Source organism: Anoplolepis gracilipes, chromosome 12, assembly GCF_047496725.1.
Source record: "Anoplolepis gracilipes chromosome 12, ASM4749672v1, whole genome shotgun sequence".
Classification (NCBI taxonomy): Eukaryota; Metazoa; Arthropoda; class Insecta; order Hymenoptera; family Formicidae; genus Anoplolepis; species Anoplolepis gracilipes.
The window spans coordinates 4909590-4922152 of record NC_132981.1 but is presented as its reverse complement, the minus strand read 5'-3'; the positions used below and the strand labels follow the sequence as shown (position 1 = coordinate 4922152).

The 12563-nt window shown below is 26.8% G+C and overlaps 1 protein-coding gene across 1 annotated transcript in view; it reads left to right on the top strand.

Moving 5' to 3' along the window:
- The first annotated feature begins 8317 nt into the window (after positions 1-8317).
- Positions 8318-12563, top strand: part of Snu (ABC-type transporter snustorr) — a 52328-nt gene continuing 48082 nt past the window's right edge. The window contains exon 1 of the mRNA XM_072903440.1: positions 8318-8533. The gene's annotated coding sequence lies outside the window, so the exon portion shown is untranslated. The remainder of the gene's footprint in view (positions 8534-12563) is intronic.

Below are 12563 nucleotides of genomic sequence, written 5' to 3'. Positions count from 1 at the left end.
TTTAAATTTTGTACAATAATAAATTAAAAAATTTTAAACTAACTTTTTATAAACAGCATCTTTGTTTTTATTTTGTTATTTTGTAGATGTAATTATATCATTCTATTTATGCAAATTGCACTCCAGTCAGTCACAAATATTAATATACAAACTAATTATCATGCGATTTGAAAGTAGAGTCTCGTAATTGTGATTCTATCATGAGTTCAATTGCTCTATATGTGTGTGTAGTAATTTATTTTAATAGTAAACCTGAAAAATTTTTATGCTTATAAACTGACGTAATTTCGTGAAATTATGAATAGATTTGATAAGAGAAACAATAAATTTCAGATACATTTATTATTAAAAGTTAATGACATACTCGTAATTTTTGCTTTAAATAAATTTAACACGTGTGGCAAATTAATCGCAGTGTGTACAGTTTAAATTTGCTAATTCTCATTTATAATTAATAACTTTTTTTTTAAATATGCGATAATTTATTGCGAATTAGCAAATTTAAGCTGAACACACAAATTGTGTACCAAAAATGGCATTTACAATAGAGCCTCTATAATAATATGAAGAAGCTAAGAATTATGATAGATTAGACTACGTTTAAATGTCATCCTTAATCGGATTTAATAACGTCTATAATTATAACTGTTAAAATATCGTATAAATACTAGTTTAAGCCGATGTTATAACATCAGTTGTTGTTACTCTATAATCGTTGGTCAGAAGGTGTAGATTTATAAATCCGGTTTTAAAGAAACACTTAAATAAGTTGTTACGCTTGTATTGCCAACTTAAAATTGTAAAATACGTTTATCATATTTCTCTTGTTTATACAAAAATGTATCCAAAGAAAAGAGAAAATTGGGCTATCGAAAAAACTAAATATTTTCTTAGATTAGTTAAAGAAAGAAAAATTATGAAAAATCTAGAAAGTAAAAAATTCAGAGCAGAAACATATTTAAAAACTTGGAAAAACTTATGGCTGAAAAAGGTTATACAAAAACTTGAAAATAGATGCAGACAAGATTCAAAACTTTAAGACGTAAGAAAAAAACATAATAAAAAACAAAAATCCCAATAAACACAAAGCATATAATAATATAACATCAATATTACAATTTTCTTTTCAACAATGTAACTGCAATGTAACATATACGCTTTGTGCATAACAGTTATTATTGAATGGAAATTATAACATTGATACTATGTTATTATTGCTTCGTATTTACTATTCTTTATTAATATATTATTTGTTACTATTATTAATTTAGTATATTATTATAGAATAACAAATATATTAAATTATTGAAATTATAAAATTTATATTAAAAATATATATTTTTAAATCAATATAATGACATTCGTAAACAAAAGTGGTTCTGGCAATTGTTTATCATTCTTGCCATATGCAAATGAAATGGCTGATTTATTAGATACTCGACCAATTTATATGCAAAAAAGTATCGACAGTTCAAATATTAGTTCAAATTCAATAAATACTGACAATTCATTAAAAGATGCAGCAATTAATGAAAACACTGAAAGTAAGTATGTAAAACTTTATTATTTTATTCAAATAAGTTAAGTTTATAAATAATAAATAGTCCAGTTTTCTTTAATTTTTTTAAATTATTTTAATAAATATACAATACAAGAAAGGAAGAGAGAGAGAGAGAAAGAGAGAGAGAGAAAGAGAGAGAGAGAGAGAGAGAGAGAAAGAGAGAGAGAGAGAAGAAATATCAAGAAATGTTATAATATTTTAGATGAAAATAATTGGGTATATGAAAATGAACCAAATGTTTGAGATGGAGCTATTCCAGAATGTTCAAATATAAGTTCTTCTCCAAACATGGTTACTTCGGAAGTTTCATCAGCGATGGAATCATCAACAGATTCTGAAAATAAAGATACAAAAAATAATACGGTGAGAAAAAATCATTAGAAAGTAAATCATCAATAAATATGATGAAATGCGCTGATAAGTGAAGCAAAATTATGAAGACAGCCAAGAAAAAATTATGCGAGAAATACGAGAATATTTTAAAAATATAATAGAATCAGAGCAAAAGGTACAAAAAGAAATAGTCGATAATATGTTGGAAAATCATAAAAATATTCTTAAAGATACAACAAATCAACTGTTAATTAGTTTACATGATATTTTCTAAACCACAAATCGGATCAAACTATTATTCCAAAATCTGTAATTAATTCTCAATATTTTTCTTCTATTTTATCTTTAAGTCCGTTGAATCTGAAATTCCTCAGTCATCTAATACTATGCCAAAAGTATTAATCAATTTAAAACGTCCTTTTGATACAACTATAAACAAACAGTACGAAATTTTAAAACTTTAAAAACTAAAACCAAATCTATCAGTTCCACTTACTTATAATCATAGAGACTTTATAAATATTAAAAATTTGGAAAAAACTATAGAATATTAAAAAAGAAAAACTAAAAAGAGAAGTTAAACAAAAATTTTTATTTTAGATACGTTGTGCAGTTTAAATATATTTCATTGTTTAAATATTATATTTATTTTATTGTTTTTATAGATATTTTTACATGTTTATACAAAAAAATATATTATTTTTTATTTAGTTAAAATTATAAAATAAAATAATGTTTAATTAGAAACTTAAATATAAAATAGTACAAAATAATGTTTAATTCAAAACTTAAATGCAAAATACTTTAAGTATAAAACAAGTAATAAAATACAAAATAATTTTTATTTACTATTAATGTTAATGTTATTTATGATTTAAGATTGAAATGTTGTACGTAATTCAAAATTATTTACTAAATACGTCTTCAGCGTATCTCTTATTATACTTGCATTAAAGTCATCCAAGTTTTGTGTTTTTACTTGTGGTTGTTGATTTGTATTCCGAGTTTTAGGACAGATTGAATAGTATGGACAATGTGATTTAGAAATTTAGAATAATGATGATAATACGTTTATAAAAACAGGTGTTGTTAATATAGTCATCAATTCTTTCTTCTGATTTATGTATACACAAGTAAATAGATAAAAAAATATTGTTATATATATTGTAACAAAATAATATTTTAATAAATTACTTGATAAATAAGGCCCTTTATTACAAACGGACTCTAAAATCGGAGCGGCTAAGAGCCGAACGCGGGGGGTTCTCCGTTGATTTTGTATATATATTTAATATTTTAATATTATTATTATTTAATATTAACATTTAAATAATAATATTAATAATAATATATAATAATAATAATATTGAATTGGAAGGAAAGTAATGTCATATTTTCTCAATAGAGTCTTTAATGTTTTTATAATAAAGAAATTTCAACCTAGGTAACATTGCATTGGTAGATTACACTAAATGGCATCTCTAAGTATCATTTAATATATGTAATACATATAATATATGTAGAAGCGTTTGCATTCACTTGAGATCGAAAAAAAAAATAAAATAATAAAACAGGATATAATTTGTTGTTTGATGGTTTTTTATTTCCAAAAAGGAAAAAAGACGCGACGCAAATAAAAAAGAAAATATGTGTATAAAGAAGATGCTGTAACTGAACGCATGTGCCAGAGATGGTTTCCAAAATTTCATGTTGGTGACACGACACTCAAAAATCAGCAGCGCTCTGGACGACCGGCTGTCACTAATGATGGCGAAATCAAGAATTTAACCCAAAATAATTAATGATACACGAGGCAAGAGATTGCGGAGATATTCCATTTATCACATACAACTGTTATTAAATATTTACATAAGCTGAGATATGTGAAGGACATGCCTTGATGTTTGAATATCAGATGATTTATTAAAAAAAATTTAATTGATTGCATTACCACCTGCGAGTCATTACTTAAACGCAAAGAAAATAATCTATTCTTAAAACGAATTATAACGGGTGATGAAAAATGGGTTATTTACAATAACAGTGCGCAAACGATCCTGAAGAAAGCAATTAGAAAACCGTTGATTATTCCAAAGCTTGGACTTCATCCGGAAAAAATATTGCTTTGTATTTGGTGGGACTGGAAAGGTGTCGTCTATTATGAGTGTCTTCCACAGAATGTACGGTTTAATTTGGATAAGTACTGTGCTCAATTGAACAAATTGAAGGAAGTCATTGCAGAAAAATGCTTATAAACTGATGAATAGAAAAGGAGGGTTATTCCATCAAGATAATCCTCCTGTTTTTATGACTACCCGAAAAAAAAATATTGCAACTGAATTGGGAAGTTTACCACATCCGCCATATTTGCCAGACATTGCTCCTTCTAATTACCACCTATTTTGATCCTTGCAGAACTTCTTTAATAATAAGACATTCGCTTCTTTGAAGAACTGCAAAAATTACCTTCAAGTTTTTCGATGAGCAAATGCACAAGTTCTACGCGCAAGGAATTATGCAGCTGTCAAAAAGATGGCAAAAAGTTATAGAAAACAACGGCCATTACATTATAGATTAAAGTTATTTTTGAATATAAATAAATTTGTTCCAATTTTGAACTAAAAATACGACATTACTTTTGTTCCAACCTAATAATAAATAATAATAATATATAAATATATAAATATTAATATTTAATATTAGATAGTATTATTAAATATTATATAATATTGCAATATTAATAAAAATTATAATATTATATAATATTTAAATTTTATTTTAGAGATAATATAATAAATTTTAAAAGAATCTTTTATAACGTGGTTACGTCAAGTTTAATTTAATGATTCCACTCGCTTAAAAAACTACTTTTAAAATTTGGAAAATTAATAATACATTTACTTTCTTTTAAGTTTGATATATAATTTTCCGTTATATATCGACAAAATCTCTGTTGTCATATATTATTGAATTTATTTTAACAACAATTATTAAAACAACACAATTTATTTAATTATAATAAAACTAGTTGAATTAAAATTAAATTATACATTTAAAATTGAATAAAAAAATCTTAAATGGATCTTATTTTTTAATAATTGTTTATATATTTTTTGTAATAGTCATTGTCAAAATAAATTCAATAAAGCACAGAAGATTTTTAGAAATCATTCAAACTGAAAAAGTGTAATATTATTAACTTTTCGATTTCAATAGTGAATTAAACTCCTGCAAAGAAATTTTATTCTCTTTTAATTTATTTTTCACAGAACTATTACTTTTTTGTTATTATACCATTATATCATTATTAATTATACCGTTAAATAAAGGGACATCTAATATGAGTAAGGTTTTTATTTAAAAGTGAAAATTGTACAATTATAAACGATATATAGTGATTATATCATATCTAATTATCTAATTATCATATCTAATGATTTTATAATCACTTCATAATTGCATAGTTTTAAAACTTCTTATAAACTATACTTTATTATATTATGTTGTTACTTTGTGGACGTAAATTCATCATATCATTTATCATATAAAGTGCATTTTACAATTAGTCAATCAAGTATTATATCATACAAGATAATTCCTGTGAGATTTAAAAATTTCATAATTTTGACTGTATTATGACTGTAATTGCTCTATATATATTACGCAATTTATTTTATATAATAAATCCACGAGATTTATGTTATTTATTGATCGACAATTTCTTAAAATTAAGAATATCCTTGATAAGTAATAAACTGCTGATAAATTTATTAAAAGCTCACAATATATCCTGACCATTTTCGCTTTAAATAAATTCAGCTATGTGCGGGAAATTAATCGCATTTGTAAATTAATAACTTACTTTATATGCGCAAGAATTTGTTGCGGATTTAGCACATATAGTCGCAAAAATTGGACCAAATTTAATAACACTTGCATTATATGGCTCTGTGGCTATCACACAAAGAAGTAAAGAAGCATGATATACTTCATGATTATAGAATTACAATACCAAGAATAATATGAACAAGCGATTTTATTACTAAGAAAAACTGTAAAATTTAAAAATACAAATAAATGTTTATCTAATTGAGAATATGAACCGAAAGAAATGCATGCATGTGTAATATAAGTATATAAATTCTTATCATACAAATTCTTGTTATTCTCTTTAGAATCACAGTGTCAATGTGATCTCTAAAGGATTCCAATTTAAAATAATAATCAAGTTAACGTAAAAAATTATCTATTGAATTATAAAAGTCCGAGAAAATTGATGAGCATTTGCAATTAGAAATAATTTTTCCATGATTTTTTATTTTATTAAAAAAAAAGAAGCATATTATCGATTTTTTCTCTTTTTTTCTCTTACATGCAAATAAAAAATGCGAGGTTAGTCGCGTGTAATGAATAGCAAAAAGATGTGTTGATTTGACGCAGCATGTTTAACTAGATGATAATGAAGCAAAAGTCATATGTAGGTATATACAGCGATCTATCTCAGCGTTATCGCACACATGTGTGGTGTGTATATGGATTGTATGTATGTGTGTATGTGTGCACATATACATACGTTTGTATTATCGTCTATAGGTATTGCTTAATAAATGCGCAACAAATAAATGCAATACTCATGTATTTTTTGTGTGCAGTCGCCTAGCCTAAAGTGTGAAACGGCCATACATGCGGAAGATCACGAGGCCGTAGGCGGTTTACTTTCGTTTGTGGTACACATGCTCAGGATTAAATATGTGCACGTATATATGTATATATATATATATATATATATATATGTGTGTGTGTGTGTGTGTGTGTGTGTGTGTGTGTGTATGGATATTGTTGATTCGAAAGCGACTTATGTGACAGTGCGTATCCACGTGTACCTGCATAAGATCGAGAAGCAAGTTTCACACACGCTTACGCACATATACGAAACTTCAGGTAGTACATACATGTAAAAAAACTGGTTATCCATATATGTGCGCTTACGTTGCCTTGGACGGTGAGTTTTTGTACGATTCGACCGGATTACTTAGATCGGTGCATACAATCCTACGTATAAGCGTGAAATTTTATTCCACGTTTTTCTTTTAACCTTATATCCTTTTCCCATCGTTAATGTCGTTAACTTTCTCGTCATCGCTTTATTATTTTTGACTTTTCTAACAGAAATCTCCTGCTCTAGAATCGTGATTACGGCGATCTATAAATAATTTCCAATCTTTTTTGTCTGAATAAAATTCTTGTAGTTTTAAACAGGATTTAAATCTATTTATACTCGTATTAAGGAATATTTAATCAAGAGTATGCAAAATAAATTTTTTTTTTTATTAAATAATTATGCAGAATGAAAACAAGCCATTCTTTTATATAACTTATAAAACATATTTACATATAAAACTACATTATTCTGCGACGAATAAGAAACAAATATGACCCTAACAAATTGACGTGATCAAAGATCATCGTCTGTAGCTATTGCGCATGTCATATTAGCAGATAAAAATACGTGTAAAATATGTGTAGAGGTATAATTTACCTAGAAATCATGAATAAATCATAAATAAATGAAATGCGTGCAATATATAAAGTAATTACAGCTCTGGACGATATAAGTAAATAAGAATAATACATGAATAAAAAAAAATACTTATATAATCATCTAATTGCAGATCAAGATGCACTTATCTGGGTCATCAAGCATCCTTGACGATATGTTCAATGCTTGACGTAGATGATGTTTGATAAAGACGTAGTTGCTTTGATCAGAGATTGTTTACATACATTAGAGACACACTGATATTTAATAAATTAAATATATGCAAATTAATTAACGAGCATAAAATTAATTATTAAATATAAATGACAGAGTTTTTAAACAATAACTATTTTCAAGGGGTTATTAACTCTGAGTAAAATTCTTACTCCTGATTTAAAATTCTACAACCGACAGAGGATCTCCTCCCATTTAACACAAAAGAGAAAGTACCTGCGTGAGGTAAGATGAAAACTTTGAAGAATTTGAATTCGAATCCTATAGACGTGTGTTCGGAATGAATGTATAATTTTTATTCAGTATAATAAAATCGAAAGTGAATGCCAAGTTCGACGCTGGAATTTTCCTTGTTCTCTTGATCTCTTGATTCATCTTTGACAAGATTATATTCTTCAGTTTTCTTCAGTCATTGTCCTAAGGTCCTAAAGAATCCGAATGCATTCCATAATTATTTAAGTATTTATGTGAATGTGTGTGTGTGTGTGTGTTTATGTATGTGTGCGACCGAGAACCGGCTCTGTTGACCACTTCAAGTGAATGCAGCCGGGAAAGACGATGTGGATACACCTTTCTCGCGTGCATGCGTCCATGCGTGTATGCGTGACTCGCAAGTGTGCATGTATCATGTATGTTGCTCAACCAGCTTCGTCCGCTCAGTGCGAGGAACACGTTCAGACGGACCGGTCGCGTATCCGTCACGATCGCGCAGAGACTCCGGATCGTTCCTCTCATTGTCATCGTGAACACGTTTCGCGAGCACGCCGAAGAGATCCCGCGTGCGAGCTGACAGAACGAGAGGATTAAAAAAGGGCGCCAAATTCGCGGGCTATAAACTTGACATTCCCGCGATACTCCGAGAAAAGGTGCGAGTATATGAAAAAAATAGTGATAAGAGGTGACAAAATTTTTCGACGCGATACAATCGCTGTCCGCTAATTTGACGTGCGAGCATCAATGTGAGTAAATGGATTAATCATCGCGTGAAAAATCACGATCCTCGACGTGAAAAACTGGCTTGCGTTTTCTTAAGTTTATCATCGGATTTAATTGCCGAGATTTTATTTTCTTGATTAAGATAAAGATGGTGAAATGGTAAATAAAATAATTAATAAGATGGTAAATAAAAATAATTAATAAAACGCAAAGTGGGACAAAATGTCTAACGTTGAAAACTGAGAGTTATGCGAGGAATGAGAATAAATGTGAAACGTCATTCGAGAGAAAGTATATGATGATGTCTAACAATCATTCACATTCGATATTATACATACATTCAATTTTGTTAATGTTAACCGACATCAATTAATAAGTTTAAAGACGAAATTTAGGAGTAAAATACTATAAAATGCAAATCTCTCGAATACGATTTTTTTCAAATTCGAAATATAAGATGAGTCATGGAAACCTGATAATTTTCAAAATGAAATAAATAAATAAAATATAACTGAAATATTTATTTCTTGTTAGATGACAGTAGAATATAAAATGCCATTTGAGTATATTATTTCGTTTTATTCATTTTTTACAATTTTTTAATAATTTTTCACATTTATCTAATCTCCTCCGCATTTATCTTAATCTATCTTATTATTTAGATATATTGGCCTTGAATTTGTTAATGTGTAGAAAAAAATTACAGCCATATTAGACAACATGGTGCAAACGACGTTGAGAAATATCCGTGATAAATTAGAGCAATATAAGATAAATGCCAAAAATATTTGACAAATTTATTTTATATTTTTAAGAAAGGATAAGATGAAATAATATACTCAAATGGCATTCTATATCGTATCGTTATCTAAATATTTCATTAATTTATTTTATTTTAAAAATCGTCAGATTTCCGTGACTCATCTTATATAATATCCTTAAACCGACCTCGCTGCAAATCATAATCGTGTGTACACGCATAAAATAAATATTTATTCGCGTATTGCACATTGAAGACATTTTTTGAAGGGGAACATATGTTGGAAATTATTCTCTTGGAATCTCTAAGAACACTGTCTTCAATAAGAGAGTTCTGATCCCAATTCCAATGCATTACACCGTACTTTCCTACTTTCATCGCTTAACTGGAAGATATTAATCGCGAGGAGATGTCTTGAGTAAAAAGGATAACTGATCTCTTGAAAAAAAAAACAGAATAAATGTGGTAAATTGCCCCCAAAGATAATCTAACGTAACTATCTGAGAGTAATTTTTAATGAGTAAGTGTATTGTAATTGTAAAAAAATAAAAATGGCAATTTAATTTATGTTTTATTATTTTTAAATTAAAACAGTTATTTAATTAATTATTATGTTTATATAAAATATTATAACATTTTACAAAGTAAGTTTTAATTTTTATTTTTTAATATTTTGCGCTATCATCATTTATGACTTATATTAATTTATTGGAATAATATTTTTGTTACAAAACATTTTAAATAATATTTCTGCTGGTTTCAAAAGACGACCATGTAACAGATAATATATAATTGCAATATTATGTGAGTAACAACTTAAGTTTCTGATGTCACTCGTCAAATGTATATCGTTTAATTTCTTTATAATTATTGCAATTTGGAATGTGTATTCAATATAATAGCGATAATTTTTTCTCTTAATATTCTAGATTTCTTTTCTAATATTTTTTCAATTAATATATAGTAATCAAACTTCCATTTTGATGGTTGGTGTTTCTTTCAAATATTTTATATTGACATATCATCTTTCCGTTATCATTTCCGCCAAATATGATACCGCTTGAGAAAGTTGATATAAGTCAGTAAATAAAATTTTGAGATTTTTTTTTAGATAATTATGGAAAATCCATTAAATCAGATACAGATAATGTTTTAAAAATTTAATCTTGAAGTGATTGAAGACTTGAGTAAAAGCTCAAGACGTAATCGTCGCAAGATTAAAACTAACTATCATTAAAATAGAAGTTTAATCACGTCATATAAAAAAAGTTACATTGCATACATTTCAAATAATTATAAAGGAATTAAACAAATATACATTCAATTGCGCAAATGACAACAGAAACTTAAGTTGTGGCTCGCATATTGCTGTAATTATATATTATCTGTCATAGTCGTTTGTTATCGCAAATTTTGAAATTAGCAGAAATATTTTCTAAAATGTTTTATAGCAAAAATATTATTTCCATTATAAATGATGATAACAAAAAACAGAAATTAAAACTTATTTTATAAGATGTTATAATATTTATGTAAAAATAATAATTAATTAAATTAAAACTCTTTTGATTAAAAAAATAATCAAATATGAATTAAACTGCTAATTTGTTCTATCAATTGGCGAATTTTTTATATAAATAGTATAAAATAAAGTTTATTCTCAATTTTTTGCAAGAGGGTTACTCGAAGGGTTTATTTAAAAAATTCTTAAAAGAATAATTATTATTTTTGTATATACTATATAATATACTATATAAGTATTTAAAAAATATATAATATTCCTTTGATATCCCATTTTATGCATATTTTCTTTTTATTTAATTATCTATAATCCATCGTGAGATATAAAATATTTTTCCAAACTCACCTCCGTAACACCCTAACGGAGAAATCTGGAAAGCTAAAATTATTGCATAACGTTTTTACTCATAATAAGTTACTTTCAGATAGCTACTATATTATAGATTATCTTCAGGAGCAATTTTACCATACTTATCCCGCTATACCCTTTGTACATATCGACGCGTTAAACAATTTTAATTACAACAAATAGATGAATATAAATTATTAATAAATTAAATAATATATACTTGATAAAAATGGTATATAAATTTCTTTAGATTATTAGAGAAATTAAATATGTATCTGGATATGTGAAGTAGACAACTTTCAAAATTATTTTCAGAAACCGCGAAAAAAACTAATTCATGAAAAACAAAATAATTTATTATTGTTAAAACTTGTATGAAATATTAAGTTAGGTAATCAAACAATTTTAATTTAATAATAATGATTAAATAATTCTATCTGTGCATATTCCAACGTCAAAGATAATACACTATGTACACATATTTATGTCTAACTATTGAGTAATGCAAAGTAAGCCTAAGGGTATCTTGCTAATAAGTTGAGCACGTATTCTAGTCATTTATAAATGATTAGGTTGCACCAGCTAATGTACAGTTATTAACGTTTGAAAATTATAAGAATCAAATTATTATGACTATTACAATAATCAATATTTTTGAAATCATACAGAATTTCTGGCATATTGTGTATGCATACGTTAATCATCTAGCAAACCATAAAAAATCTATTTTTACTTACTTTTAAAGCGTTTCTTATTTAACACTAGTATAATTCGAATACGCGAGTGTGAACATTAATGGATTGCATAACAAATTACATAACAAATTGATTGCCACTACATACTGAAGAACAAATCCTTTATATAATGTTAGATAATTGACGTTAGAAAACAGATTTTATACATATAATATGCACATAATAATTTTATTTGAAAGTATTTTTTTTGAAAATATTTAATCGATTTACATGATCCATAACGATTCACTGAAGTATAGCGTTACGTGATATTCGGTTATGTTCATGTTATACGATGATTTTTACGTGATTCGTTTATTAATCGTAAATTTTAACAAGATTGTGGTCTAATTATTCACAACGTCGAACTGAGTCGCGTGACGCGAATACATCATTCATTCTAGCAGCACGTGCGATCATTCTTCTACAATTGCACACACTGCATTTCCCACTTGCACAATGCCGGACAGCTTGTGGTCCATCGCATACATATAAGTATTACGTGGTATACAATGAGAAAAAAAATATTACGTGGTATACAACGAGAAAAAAAGTCAGTTTGGAAAAATTAAAATTTTTAAATTGAGCGTTTTTTT